The sequence below is a fragment of the Eulemur rufifrons genome, chromosome 17 (assembly GCF_041146395.1).
Source record: "Eulemur rufifrons isolate Redbay chromosome 17, OSU_ERuf_1, whole genome shotgun sequence".
Classification (NCBI taxonomy): Eukaryota; Metazoa; Chordata; class Mammalia; order Primates; family Lemuridae; genus Eulemur; species Eulemur rufifrons.
The window spans coordinates 44,666,801-44,682,821 of NC_090999.1; positions in this window are offsets into that span (position 1 = coordinate 44,666,801).

Consider the following 16,021-nt stretch of genomic DNA (forward strand, 5'->3'; position numbering starts at 1 on the left):
AATTTGATTCCAAAAGTTTGCATACTAAATAATATTTTTTAAGGTACCGATTATCTTTGTTTAAAAATAGCAGTTCCCTATTAGAAAGAGCTCCGGATGATGTAATTGCCATATTTTGCAGTGCAATTTGAGACGATCAGGTTCAAGTCTCAAATTCTCAGACACTGGGTAAGGAGAGACTAAGAATGTTACAGAAATGATAAGCTTGGTCTCCTGAAAAGAGATCTGCCTGTGTTATTTTTCAACACCTTTTGTTGGTGGATTATATCCCCTTAATATGGAAATAAAAAAAAAAAAGCTGCCTACCTCTCAAAGACTGAGCATGGTAAATGAAAAGGAAATTCAAAGTATTTGAAAATGGTAATTAGCTGATACATAAATACTATTTATGTATCCCATTTCGAGGTGTAAATGTGCACTTATTCCCTTTGCATAGGATACGTGCAGGGGAGAATTGCACAAAATGGTGAGAGAAATCGGATTACTCAATGTGTCGGTGAAATGAACATTAGTCTTGAGCACAATATTTCAGAACACAAATTAGACGGTAGGAAAATAAAGGGGACAGGAGGGCAAGACATCCAAGAAGCCCACTTTGGAAAGCTTGACAGGAGAAGCCACCAATTTCTTATTTTTATCTTCTTGGAGCAGAATTCCTCACAGGGGCTACACATTCCTCAGGCTCAGACATGATTAAACACCATATCTTTTAAAATGTTTTACTATTCCAAGCTGAGGAATATATAAATAACCCCTTTCCAGCTACCACGCCTTAGCCTGGAATTTACACCGAGTGCCTTCTGGGCTTCAGTCTGCTGTGACCAGGCTCCACTTGGGAGCAACAACAAAAGGCGGCCCTGCTGAGTAGCCTGGGTACCCGAATGTAGGAGTAATGCAGTGCACGTGGAACAGCCTGTGCAGGGGTGGGGAGGGGTGTCGGCAAAATGGGGGCCATGTTTTTCTTGCCTTGGTGTGTTTTGAGAAGCAACGATGAAGTTGTAGCCACATGGTGAACTGAAGGAAGTTTTAACCAACGCACAACTGGAACAAAAGTTCTAAAATCCCTCCAAGTGAAATCAGCAAGAAAAAATCAAGCAACCCTATCAAAAAGTGGGCAAAGGACATGAATAGAAATTTTTCAAAAGAAGATATAAAAATGGCTAACAAACATATGAAAAAGTGTTCAACATCTCTAATCATCAGGGAAATGCAAATCAAAACCACAATGAGATATCACTTAACCCCAGTGAGAATGGCCTTTATCAAAAAAACCCAAAACAACACATGTTGGCGTGGGTGTGGAGAGACAGGAACACTCATACACTGCTGGTGGGACTGCAAACTAGTGCAACCCCTGTGGAAAGCATTATGGAGGTATCTTAAACAGATTCAAGTAGACCTGCCATTTGACCCAGCAATCCCATTACTGGGCATATACCCAAAGGAAAAAAGGTCATTCTGTAACAAAGGCACATGTACCCAAATGTTTATAGCAGCACAATTCACAATAGCAAAGATGTGGAAACAACCCAAATGCCCATCAATACATGATTGGATTAGTAAACTGTGGTATATGTATACCATGGAATATTACTCAGCTATAAGGAATGATGAAGATACGACATCTCTCTGGTTCTCCTGGAGAGAGCTGGAACCCATTATATTAAGTGAAGTATCCCAAGAATGGAAAAACAAGCATCACATGTACTCACCAGAAAATTGGTTTCCCTGATCATCACCTAAATACACATCTGGGAACGACACCAATTGGACATCAGACTGAGGTGGGGGGTGGGGGAGGGGATGGGGGTATGCCTACACAAGGAGTGCATTGCGCACCGTTTGGGGAGTGGTAACACTTGAAGGTGCTGACTCGGGAAAGGGGGGGTGGGGAAAAAAATATGAAACTATTGTTTTTAACTTGCACTGTTCACTTAATAATTTATCATGAATATTTCCCATATTATTTCATATCATTGTACAAGAAATAATGTATACATTTTGAGGACATACTGTATCTAACAAGATATACTGTTAGACTCTTTGATTCTGTAAAATTAAATTGAAAAAAAAAATAAATAAATAAAAATAAATAAATAAATAAATAAAATCCCTCCAAGTGGTATTGATAGGGACACAGGGCTTTCTGAGCAAGCAGTTGGGAAGATTTGGGTGTCTTCTGGAGTTGGGGTGCTTCAGAATAAACAGCTAACGTCATCAGACACTGCAGCAGCTGAGATCTGTACTGAGAAATCCAAACGCCGAGCGGCCCTGACTGGGGAGGAAGGACTGGCACCTTCCTTACGTGTCCTCACCTGGTCCCCACCCGCCTCTCCGATCTTGTCTCCCTCTCACAGCCTGCACGCTAGCCGATTAGTTTACCCTTTTTACCCTAAAGGTGTCATCTACATTCCCACGTCTTTTTTTCACACCATGAAAGAAGGTAGTTACCTCTGGTTTCTTCTTTCTTTCCTTCTTTACTTTTCTCTTTATCCCTCTCCCCTCCCTTTTCTTCCTCTCTCCCCTCTTTCCTCTCTCCTTCTCTCTCTTTCTCTCTCTCTCTTTCTTCCTCTCTCTCTCTTCTTCTCTCATTTGAGTATTTCTCTCCTTCAATCCCAGTTCAAATGTCATTACCTTCCAAAACAATTTCCCTGTAAATCACAGACCAATATTTGTAAGCTATGGGCCTCAGTCTGACTGAGAATGAAATGAAATGTCAGTTTCTGAGCCCCAACCCCAGACGCACAGAATAACAATTTCTGGTCGTGAGAGCATTTTAACAAACTCTGCAAATGATTCCAACGTTCGTTAAAGTTTGAGAACCTCTCCTACAGCCTCATTGTACTTCCCTGTAGCAGATGCTGTCAGTCAATATCCTGACAATATTGTACAACAATGGTTCCTTCTCAGAAGTTCTCAAACATTAGTGTGTACTAGAATGTCGTGGAGAACTAATAGAAAATGCTGAGGTTCTGGCTTCGTGAATAAGGTCTTTGCATTTTTACCAAGTTCCCCAATGGGCTTCTGGTTCACACTTAACTTGAGGATCACTGTCTGCCATTATTTGTTATTATTTTCTGACTATATCCAGGGTCCTCCATTGAATAAGAAGTCCATCTAGGACAAAACACAGCTTATACTTTCCTGGATGCTCAGTGCAGAATGTCCCAGACATAGTTGACACTCAACAAGAAGAATGGTTTTGATAAGAGAGTCGCTGGTGATGGTAGAGATAGTGATGTGATACATTTGGTTCATTTTATTCCTTAAATTCCTGGGATCTTAATTCTCCTTTATGCCCCTCAGTAAATCTGCTACCCAGTCTTTGACAGGCCCAGCTTCGTGGGCATGCATCCAGGGTGGTTGTACGGGGCCCTGTGCTAAGAAGAGCCCTGAATTTGGTTTAATGCCCTCTGTCACCCCAGTGAAATTCTTACTAAATTTTTAACAATAGACCCACACTTTCATGTAGCACTGGACCTCATAAATGACTTAGCCAGTCCTAGTCTTATAGACTATTCACTCAGATGTGCACCTTTCTCTAGATTCTGGCCCAGGTGCTGTTATCTCACATCCAGGCAACTGCATCAAGTTTGCAGCACACCCAGCATCCCAGCTGTAATAGTAGCCCTGAAACAAAGGGTCAGGTTTCATTGATATGGAAAGTAACAGAAGACATGGGTACTGAGACTGTAAACCAAAACAGACAGTTGGCAATTTTTATCAAAATTTTAAATTCACATATCTTATGAGCCAGCAATTTCATCTCTAGGAATTCATGCTGTAGAAGCAAATTGCTTAAGGTTATACAGATGTTCATTGCATTGTCTATAATAACAAAAGACTACAAGCAAATTAAATGTCCCTAAATAGAAAACTAGCTAAATTCATACATATATATGTGCTTGCATATGCATAAAAGTCTTCTAGAGGTACATGCAGAAAACTGGGAATAGCCGTTACCTCTGAGGAATGAGGATGGGGACTGGGTAAAGAATCACTTTTTATTTTCTATCTTTTCCGTTGTTTGGATTGTTCTTACTTTGTCACATAAATTATTAAGATTTTTCAATCACAAAATTATTAAATTGAATTTTAAAAACATAGTAGGGCTTGATTGAAACCTTTTGTGATAGGCTGAAAACTTGCCCCCCAAAAATACCAAGTGCAAATCTCAAGAACCTATGAATGTTACCTTTGAGTAAACAGGGTCTTTGCAGATGGAATTCAGTTAAGGATCTTGTGATGGGAAGATTATCTGGATTATCTGGGTGGGAGGGGAGACGTAAAGGCCATCACATGTATCCTTGTAAGAGGGAGGCAGAGGAGGATTTGAACACATACACACACAGGTGCTATGAAGACGGAGCAGAGAGAGATTTGAAGATGCTGGCCTGGAAGATTAGAATGATGCAGCCACAGAAGCTAGAAGAGGGGAGGAACTGATTCTCCACTAGAGCCGCTAGAGGGAGGGTGGCCCTGGCAACATCTTGATTTGGGCCCATCTATACTGATTACAGACTTCTGGCTTCCAAAACTGTAAGAGAATAAGTTTCTGTAGTTTGAAGCCACTAAGTTTGTGGTAATTTGTTACAGTAACCACAGAAAATTAATATGCTTCTGAATTGAATGTGATGTAAATGTTTTTTAGAATAATTAACCTAGAAATTAAGAGAATGAACACTGCAGCGGTCAGATCTTGAGAAGAGAGATGCCAGTTGGGATATTTGTGGTAAAGACCTAGGGTAAATGGATATAGTCAGCAACTGTGCTTGTAAAAATAAGCAGCAGAAAGAGTTCAAGAGCCACACTGAATAAAAAATTTAAAAGAATAGTCAACCAAAGACTTTCCAGTCTATAAAAGGCACAGATGAGGAAAGATGGTCTTTTTAATAAACAATGTGGGGTATCCATTTAGAAAAAAATGAACTTCACTACCTCAGGCCATAGACAAAAATTAATTCCAGCTACATAGAAGATTTCAACATGAAAGGTAAAACAACAAAACTTCTGGAGGAAAATGAAAAAAGAACATCTTTGTCACCTTGCAGTAGGCTAAGCTTTCTAAAACAAGTCACAAAAAATGATCATTATAAAAGAAAAAAATGATCATCAAAAGACAAGAAAAGGAGTGAAAAAGAAGCTCGTATATGAGGAGAAGGTATTCACAGTACACATATCTGACAGAGGAATCATATCCTAAATATATAAAGAACTATTAATCAATAAGAAATGGGCAAAAGACTTGAATAGGCACTTCACAATGGACCTCATGCTTTTTTATGTTCTTTTGATTGATGTCTAAATGGCACAAAAACAAATGAAAAGTGTTTGTCTTGCTTGGTCATTATGAAATGCAGATTTAAACCACAATGGGATAATAGTACATGATGATAGAATGGCTGTAAAGTAAATAAGATGGGAATTTTCAAGTATTTCTGAGGATGTAAGAAACTGGAACTTTTATACACTCCTGGTTAAAATGTAAGTTTTTCTCAGGTAGAACCACCTGAGAAACTATTAGGATTTGTCAGTATCTACTACAGCTGAATAGATGCACAATCTGTGAACTAGTATTACACTCCCAAAGCCCAACACCAAGCATACGTATGCTCATCAGCAGACGCATACTAGAATGTTCACAGCAGTTCTATTCATAATAGCACTGGGTTTGTGTTGCTATAACAAAATGTCTGAGACTGGGTAATTTATAAAGAAAAGAGCCTTATTTAGCTCATTGTTCTGGAGGCTGGAAAGTCGGCTCTCCAGGAGCCAGCCCCTGGTTGGCTTCTAGGGAAGGCCCCCCCTGCGTCATAACATGGCAAAAAAGCAAGGGGCAAGCAGGTGCATGCAAAAAGGGCAACCTGCTGTCTCAGAAGCCAATCCATTCCCAGGAGAACTAATCCCTTCCCGAGAGAACTAACCCAGTCTCTCGAGAGAACATTTATCTATCTTAAGGACCTAATCACCTCCTAAAGGCACCATCTCTAAACAATGCCACATCAGGGACCAGGCCTCAACGTGAGTTTTGGTGGGGACAAACCATACTCAAATCATAGCAAATCCCAAACTGGAAATTACCCAAATGTCCATCAGTAATAAAATAGATAACTATATTATGGTATATACACAGCGTGGAATGCTGTATGCCAATGAGAATAAATGATATAACACTGAACTTCACAAATTCCTATTTATTTGTACTTTATATCTTTGAGTGTTGTTTTTTTTATTCTACCACAGATATTACTTTTCAATCACAAAATTAAATTAAAAATTTTAAATGTATGAGGGCTTAATTGATTGTTCTCAGAAACATGAAAGAAGCCAGACATAAAAGAATATATACTGCGTGATTCCATCTATATTTTTAAAAGGAAAAATAAAAACCAAAACCTGTATGTTATCAAAAGGATCTGGAAATATATTTCTCAAAAGAAGAGATACAAATGGCCAACAGATGTTAATATATAAAAAAGTGTTCAACATCTCTAATCACTGGGGAAATGCAAATTAAAACCATAATGAGATATCACTAGAATGGCTATCATCAAAAAGACAAATGGTAACAAGTGTTGGCAAGGATGTTGCAAAAAGGGAACCCTCATACACTGTTGGTGGGAACGTAAATTAGCACAGCCATTTGGGAAATAGTATGGAGGTACCTCAAAAAATTAAAAATAGAATTACTATATTATCCAGCAATCCCACTTCTGAGTATATATCCAAAGGAATTAAAATTGGTATGTCAAAGAGATATCTGTACTCTCATGTTAATTTCAGCATTATTCACAATAGCCAAGATTGGAAGCAACCTAAGTGTTCATCAATGGATGAGCAATAAAGAAAATGGAGTATGTATACACAATGGAATATTATACAGCCTTTAAAAAAGAAGGAAATTCTGTCATTTGAGACAACATAAATGGAACTGGAAGACATTATGCTAACTAGAATCAGCCAGGCACAGAAAGACAAATACTATATGAACTGACTTGTATGTGGGATCTAGACACATCAATCTCATAGAAGCAGAGAGTAGAAAAGTTCTTTCCAAAGCCTGGTTGGCAGGAGGGAAAGGGGTGGGGACAGGGAAGATGTTGCTCTAAATCTACAAAGTTTAGGATACTGGCTGAATATATTTTAGTGATTTCTTGCACTGCCTGGTGACCACAGTTAATAATATTTAAAAGCTTACTTTAACCTTCAAAATTGCTAAAAGAATATACTTTTAATGTTCTCAAAATAAAACAAAAAAGATAAATTGGTGAGGTGATGGATACATTAATTAGCTTGATTTAGGCCGGGCGCGGTGGCTCACGCCTGTAATCCTAGCACTCTAGGAGGCCGAGGCGGGTGGATCGCTCGAGGTCAGGAGTTCGAGACCAGCCTGAGCAAGAGCGAGACCCCCGTCTCTACTAAAAATAGAAAGAAATTATATGGACAACTAAAATATATATATACAAAAAATTAGTCGGGCATGGTGGCACATGCCTGTAGTCCCAGCTACTCGGGAGGCTGAGGCAGGAGGATCGCTTAAGCCCAGGAGTTTGAGGTTGCTGTGAGCTAGACTGACGCCACGACACTCACTCTAGCCCGGGCAACAAAGCGAGACTCTGTCTCAAAAAAAATAATAATAATAATAATTAGCTTGATTTAATCTTGCTGTAATGTATACGTAGATCAAAACATCACATTGTACCCATAAATATACACAATTATTATTCACCAATTAAAAATAAATTTTGACAATCTATATGCTGTCAGAAGACTGGATAGGTTACCCTAGATGGGGATAGTACCTTGAGGGGGCAGAGGTGGGGACTCCAGGGGATGGTAATGACTTGTCCCTTTATTTGTATACTGATTGCATAGATTTGTTCAGTCTGTGAACATTCAAACCTGTATACTTATGATATATGCAAATCTTTGCACATATTACATTAAAATTTTTTGAAAGACCCAAAGGTCTGATAAAAGACCCAGGCACATGTGTGTAAGAATGTAACGTATGTATAATTCCTACATACCACACATGCATGCACAGAACACTGCTCTTAGGGAAGGCTTAATAAATTTAGCAAAAATATTTTAAAGCTGAGCACTGAAATTCTTTGTATCCTGTGCGCTGACTTGCCCTTTCTCATAATGTTATTTGAAGTCACACAAAATTTGGTATTTTGGCATTTCAGCACATTTCTCTTCTCTCGGTGGAGGAAAAAAAGGAAATGTCACATGAAGACTTATATACCTCAGATGCAATTCTGCAAATGGTTCTTAATCATCCCCAGTTCTCATCTCGGAGCCAGTCTTCTTGACTGAGAGGACTTATTTTTAGATAGCTTCGCAGTTGACAGTTGAGAATCCAGCCACTCCACCCTCCTCCTCCCCTCTCTCTGCCAGATCCTGCTCAGTTGGGAATTTACATTTTAAACTGTCCCACAAGAATTTATAATGATGTTGGGAATGAGTTGATGTGGAAAGCACAACCATAGAATTGGACAAAACCTGGTGTTTGCAATGGAACATTGAAAAACCAAAATAATGACCATTTCCTTTAAAACTGAGGCTTTAAGAATAAGAAATGAGCTATGAAATTTTCACCTCCAAGTCACTGGATCAAATTACAATTTTAAATCGTAAGAAATATTAGTCTCAAAATTAAGAATCAGTTTTTTTAAAATGAAGCACCCAACTATACACTATAAATCAGTGGCCCTCAAAGTGTGGTTCTCCAGACTAGCAGCAGTAGCATCCCCAGGGAACATGTCGGAAATGCACATTCTCAGGCCCAACCTAGATGTACTGAATCAGAAACTAAGACTGGGGCCCTGCAATCTGTGTTGTAGTAAGCCCTTGAGGTGAGTATGACGCATGCTAATAGAGAATCACTGCTATCAACAAGTGGTCTTCTATAAAGAGTTAAAACATAACCATTGTGTTGCATCATGGAAATACATTTTTCACGTATTTAAATGAGTATACTAGCATATCCATTAGCATTCTTTTTTCTTAATATCCTGACAAACCAGACATAGTTAAGGACTACCTGGCAACCCAAACTACCTTCATGCACAGAGACAGGGATGTGAGTGGGGGTGTATGTGTGTCTTCGTGCAGAATCTCGGCCTGTATTGGGCCCATGAGGCCACAGCAATCTGCCTCTGTACACGCTGTTGTCCACTGTAACCTGCAATTATTTCATTTGCTTGAGTTTGAAATATTCTTTCATTTTCCAAAACTCTGTCTACCACCTAGAGACTTGTGGTAACACCCCAAAATAGATCTACAAGTCCATAAATATAGTCCAGTTAAACACAAGTTTGCAGGTGAAAGTTTAAATTTTTTTTTTCAGGTGAAATTATGAATACTGGAAAAATCTCCCAGAGAGGATTTTGGAGTTAATTCAGCATGATGCCATCGAAGAAAACCAACTTGAGCTGGGAAGAGAGAGGACCTTTGGATTTAATTCCCCATGGGAAAAGCTCCATTATTTAGGTTTAGACTTAAATGTTTATTGAGTATTCACAATGTGTCAGGCTCTGTGATAGTATTTTGTGTAGCATGAAGATCAGAGGTCTCTGATAGGATGGTATATCTCCACCTCCCCTTCCTGGAAATACAATCACCTTATAACAGGAGGGCTGTTATAGCAAGTGACCAAAAGCCTACTTGAATTAGCTTAAGCAAAAAAGGAGGAGGAGGAAGAGGAGGAAGAGGAGGAGGAGGAGGAAGAGGAGGAGGAGGAGGAGGAGGAGGAGGAGGAGGAAGAGGAGGAAGAGGAGGAGGAGGAGGAGGAGGAGGAGGAGTATAAGAAGGGGAAGGAGAAGGAGAATGAGGAGGAAGAGGGAGAGAAAGGCCTTGGGATTTTATTGATGATCAAACCAAACTTTGGAAAGATCAAGGGTAGAATTTGCATAACTGACTCTAACACCATCTATCTTTGCTTCTGCTTTTGTTAGCAGCACTCTCTCTATTTCTCTCTTTCTAAAACTGTTTTATTGAGATATAATTCACATGCCACACAATTGAAACATTTAAAGTATACAGTTTAATGGCTTCAGTATATCCACAGAGTTGTGCCTCCATCACTATAAGCAATTTAAGAATGTTTTCATTACTCAAAAAAGAAACTTTGCTCCCCTTAGTCATCAGTCCCCCCACCCAAACCTTCCTATCACCCCCAGTACTAGGCAACCACTAATCCGTTCTATCTCAGTAGATTTGCCTTTTCTGGATATTTTATATAAATGAAATCATATAATACATGATCTTTCATGACCGGCTTATATCACTTAGCATAATGTTTTTAAGATTTATCTGTGGTGTAGCATGTGTCAGTAATCCATTCCTTTTCATGACTGAATAATATTCCATTGTGTGGATAGGCCCCTTTTTATCAATTCATCAGTTGACAGAAGTTTGGGTTGTTTCCACTTTTTTACTGTTATAAAAAAATGCTAACAGCACTCTCATAAAACAATCTGTCCAGGTGGCAGGAATCTAGCCATCACCAGTCTTGTGTTCACTTCAAGTCCCTAATAACTTCACAATCAATCAGAAAGAAGTAAAATCTTTCCTATTGGTTTCAGATAAAAAAGACACAGGGGAGAATTATGATTGGCCTGACTCAGTGCAAGTCTCAACCAAGCTAAAGGACCAGAGAGACAAGACACCTAACAAGACAGCCACTGCTGTTCAGACAGGTCGCTTGTCTAGAGCAGATGAATGAAATGTTTCCAGAAAGAAGCAGGGCAGCATAGACATGGCTACTGTGGGAACTTTTAGTTGGGCGCCTCTCCCATTTTTGTCTACTTTAACTATTTTTTGCATCTTCCCTGAACTTCAAGCATATGAAGTCAGGAGAGTTGACAACTTTAGATGTGAAAGCATAAAGCTACCAGCTCTACAGTCCTTCAGAAAGGGCCTAGAATCCTCAAGAACAAAGTAACATGGGGTGGTCCAGAGTTTCAAGCAAGGAGACTGTACAATGTGAAGGGAATTTATCCAGTTAGTCAACCATCAGCTATGCATTACATATCTGTATACTAGGAGTTAGACACCATGCTAGGTAGCAAAGCTAATAAGACCCACAAAATGATTTCGGGACTGCAGTTGATCTTGCTAGGCCTTTCTCTTCTTTCTTGCTCTTTCTTTTGCTTCTCGTTTTAACTCACAGTGGCCTCAGTGTGTACATTCTCAACATAGTGTGCCCCAGGGTCCCAAAGTTGTAGATTTGTACCACTGGTCACTCATCCAAGTTTGCTCTGTTCTGTGGCATCAGAATGCAACAAGCGCTTCAAGACTAGGCTTTGGCCCAAGGAGAGAGAACAAAGAACTCTCAAATCTGGAAGAAATCCATGCTGGAAAACCACACAAAGGCTACTAGGCACTTGGGGATTTTTAGTTTTACTTTTCCTAAAGGTAAGAATTAAACTTAGTAAGGAGACATTTCAAAAAGGACAAGACCCTTAGACTATGTGATTCTGACTGTATTCTGTTGCATTTCACCTTTCCCTTGGGGACATCACCACCCCCACTATCACTTCCCTGAGAAATAGTCCCCTTTAAAAGTCTGGCTAAATAAAATTAATGAAAAGAAAAGTCTAGTTAAGCTCAGACAAAACTTTGAACAAAGTTGAGTCAGCAAACATTATTAGGGAACAATATGAAAATAAGTAAACATATCAGAAATAACATTGGCTCTGAAGCTCATCAAAAGTGTTCTAGCACTTCCTATCCGTGGGAGCCTGAAAAATTCATTTATACTCTTTTAGCCTTTTTTTTCCTCTTCGGGAAAATGAGGTTAATAATACCTATCTCATAGGCTTATACTGTGAGTTAAAGAAGATTATTCATTTGACAAATATATACTGACTGTTAAGTGTCAGACACTGTTATAGATACAACAATCACACAAACACACACACATAAAATCACACCCTTATGGAGCTTACATTCTAGTAGGGGAAGAGAGACAATAATATTTGATAGGTAGAAGATATGGGCTGTCTGTATTTTACATAATCAGCTAATATGTGTGTCTTGGTCTGTTTTGTGCTGCTATAACAAAATACCTGAAACTGCGTGATTTATAAATTTCATAGTTCTCATAGTCCTGGAGGCTGGAAAGTCCAAGATCAAGGCACTGGCATCTAGTAAGTAAGAGCCTTCCTGCTGCCTCCTCACATAGCAGAAGAGCAGAAGAGAGTGCACCCACCCCCGGAAGCTCTTTTTATAGCAGTATTAATCCATTTATGTAGGTGGAGCCCTCATAAACTAAACATCTCATATTAAGCCCCATCTCCAACACTGCTGCACCAGGGATTAAGTTTCCAGCACACGAATTTTGGGGGACACATTCAGATCATAGGAATGTGTTTAGCCACATCTAAAAAGAAAAAAAAATAATAAAGTAAAATTACCATATGAAAGCTATCTGCAGTTTGTACTTTTGGAGGAAGTTGGCTCTTTTGTCTTAGGAGGCCATTTCAAGGGTGGATCTAGCTATCCAGAAGAAAAGCCAAATATCATTTTACAACTGAGACATTCTGGAGAATGAAGAGTTAGACTTCTGTGCAAAGGCTGGTCTGCAACGTGAAGGCAGGTTGAGGGAAACTTGGCCTAAGTCATGAGTACAGAGTTGAGGGAGACGGACTGTCCCCTGCCCAAGTTAGCAGACTGGGGGCCCAGAAGGAAGCAGCCAATAGTTGATCCCTTGTGAAGGAGCTTGATTCATGGTTTCCAGGAGTAGAGATATCTGATATATAGTCTGAATTTTCCATCTTGGCATTGTAATTGCTTTGTTATTCTCAAGCCATTTGTAAAGGTTTATCATACACTAAAAATAGGCGGTAGGCATACTTTCTGGGAAAAAGAGAAGAGTTTTGTTCACACTTGGAATGCCTCAGGGTGGGGAGAAACCAGCAGAGGTTGATAGAAGGCAAGAGGTCTGGAGAGAAATGCCTGGAGAAGTCTAGCATGACAGATAATGAAGGTCTAACATGACACATAATGAAGATAATGAAGGTCAAGATTAGAGGACTAAGTATGCATTTTCTGGCAAGTGTCAGAATTACTAAGAAAGGAGAAACTCATGAAGATGAGAACCTGTGGGATGGAGCCTCAGGTTACATTTGTTAAGCATTTAAGAGAAACCCCAAAGGCAGAAGAATTGGAGAACTTTATGAGCACATACGTAACATTCTAGACACATAGTAGACATGCAATAAATGTTCAGTCCCTTCTTCTTTCTCCTTTATTTTCATAATAAAATGATGGGAGAAAAACCAAGATGTGAAAAAGTGTTTACCCAACAAGGTAACAAGGAGCTACCAGAGTTAATTTGCCTATAAGGCAATATGGATTCAAAATGCTTATATGAGTTTTCAAGACTCCTTGCTTCCTAGTTTTTGTCTTGTTGCCACAAGATAGATCCCATTTTTCTTTTTGCTAGATAAGAGTTGGTGTCCAAATGGCCTTGTCTTTGTCCCTTCTGAGGCTTAATCAAATTCTCACTGGGTGACAATTTCAATACCCCAGCTCAGTTCTGGTTCCTGGTTGTAAATATCTTCCTTCCACATAATTAAGAGAAGCGTTATATTTGACAACATGCATGGTCTCATCTCTAAGACTAATCTTGCTTGCTAAATACAGGATGGCCTGACCATATGACCACTATCCAAAGAATAATCTAGTACTATGGTCCCCAACCTCAGGCCACAGACCAATACCAGTCTGTGGTATTGGTATTGGTATTGGTATTGGGAACTGGGCAGCACAGCAGGAGGTGAGTGGTGGGGAGCGAGCAAAGCTTCATCTGTATTTATAGTCACTCCCCATCACTCACATCACCGCCTGAGCTCTGCCTCCTGTCAGATCAGCCGCAGCATTAGATTCTGCATGATGGTGAGTTGTATAATTGTTTCATTATATATTACAATGTAATAATAATAGAAATAAAGTGCACAATAAATGTAATGTGCTTGAATCATCCTGAAACCATCCCCCCCAGCTCGGTCCGTGAAAAAATTGTCTTCCTTGAAACCAGTCCCTGGTGCCAAAAAGGTTGGGGACTGCTGCTTTAGTAGACATAAATATGCAGCTAAAATGCCAAAAACACTATTATCAGGGTGGTGGTTCTGATACAGTGTAGTGAAAATTATGTTTTCTTTCATGGTACTTCTCTTTGCTCTTCATTCTTCCTGTAAATGTTTGTCATTGAAAGAGCATATAGTTTGGTTTTGTCTCCTCTCCACTCTTTCTTTTTCTGATCCCTTTGGTTGAAAGTTATTATTTAGAAGGTTGGAGATAGAGTTTGGCTGTAGCTACACAATTTCATCTGTTTAGCTTCATCGTGAGGCATGCTGGAAAGATCTTAAAGGTGGTGCACATTTTGCAGCCTAGTTAATATCTTGTGGGCACTTTAATTTACTTTATAGCTTTTTTCCAAGGCTGGTGCATGCCTGCAATGGAAGAGTCAGCTCTTCCTTTAAGTGACGGAAGTAAGCCATTTTCAAGTAGAAGGAATGCATATTTAAATTTATGATAGCTGAACTTGGCTGAGGCAGCCACATTCTTGTTCTACTTTGAGCTTGGCAAGCCACTCTAATACTTGTCCTTGGTCTGCAGACAAGAAAACTCTATATTTTCCTTTGTTGGGATCTTAGAAAGCTCAAGAATACATTTTTCATTTGAGACTATGATAAACTACACAAAGATTATGTGAACAGTCCAGCTTTGCCCAGCCTGACAAACCCGTAAAAAGAATGTATTTACAGAATGCTTATGTTTCCCTGCCACGATACTGTGATGTCTGGCCAACCACTTTCTTTACACAGACGTAGATTTATAGTCAAACCCTAATAGCAAATTATTTCCTTCTAAACTATCCATTCAATTGGTTCAGCATGGAAGCATGATTTTAACAAAAATAATATTTTTTAAAACATAATAGCCCCACGGTATAAACTATCTAATTTAAAATCCAGAGATATTACATTTACTTGGCTCAAACCCATGCCCTGAATCCTGGGGCTGTTCCCAATCGTTCCTTCCATCCACCTCCACATATTCAAACACACTCATAAGTGTGTTGTCACAATAAATCAGAAGGAAATTTTATCATAAGAAATGCATAAGTCATCAGTATCTTGCAACATCTCAAGAGAGCACTGGTTTTCAGACTTTAATTCATTTGATAAGTGATCATTGAACACCTGGTATGTGCCAGATTTTGTAGATATATGTGGCAATAAACCAACAGACAAATCTTCTATAGTCATGGAGCATTCTAATGGGGGTGGGGTGGGGGGAGCAGACAGTAATCAGATGACTACATAATAAAAGGTTAGCTAGTGCTAAGGGCTAGGAAGAAAAGTTAGTTTCCATAAGAATCAAATTGGCTCTTGCTGAAAATGCGCTGAACTAGAGCACTCATTCTAAAGCCAAACTTTGTAGTCAGGGAAGGGTCTCCACTGCCCTTTCCAGTCTGTAGGAAAAACCTGGTTCATCTAGAGGTCTACCTTGCCCTCCACAGCCCTGGGAGAAGCACCTAAAGTGCTGTCCGTTGCAGCCCGCCCTCTCTGCCTGGCCACCTGCGCCTAGTGCCTTTTGATTACTCAAAGGTGACAATCATCCAGTAGACTTTCTGCCAGACCCAGGTAGCTGCAGCTCTGGCTGGAACAGCAAGTGCCTCTGAAGTTAACTGTGCTCTGAGCCCGCTCATAGGCTGCTAGAGGCTGAGGTCACATTAAAGAGAAGAAATCAGGTGTTAGAGAGAAGCATTTATTATTGGGGGTGGAAGCGGGGAGAGGTCAGTTAGATTCTCTTCCTAATGATGTGTGACCCAGACAGCCCAGATGTCAGAACTCTCTCACACAAATGACAGGGTTTCTTGAAAGGAAAATTAAATAGCTGATTCCATTATGTGAACCTCAAATGGTGTGTGTATGTGTGTGTGTGTGTGTGTGTGTAAAAGAGAGAGAGACTACAGAGCCTCTTTAAGAGTGAGCAGCTTGTT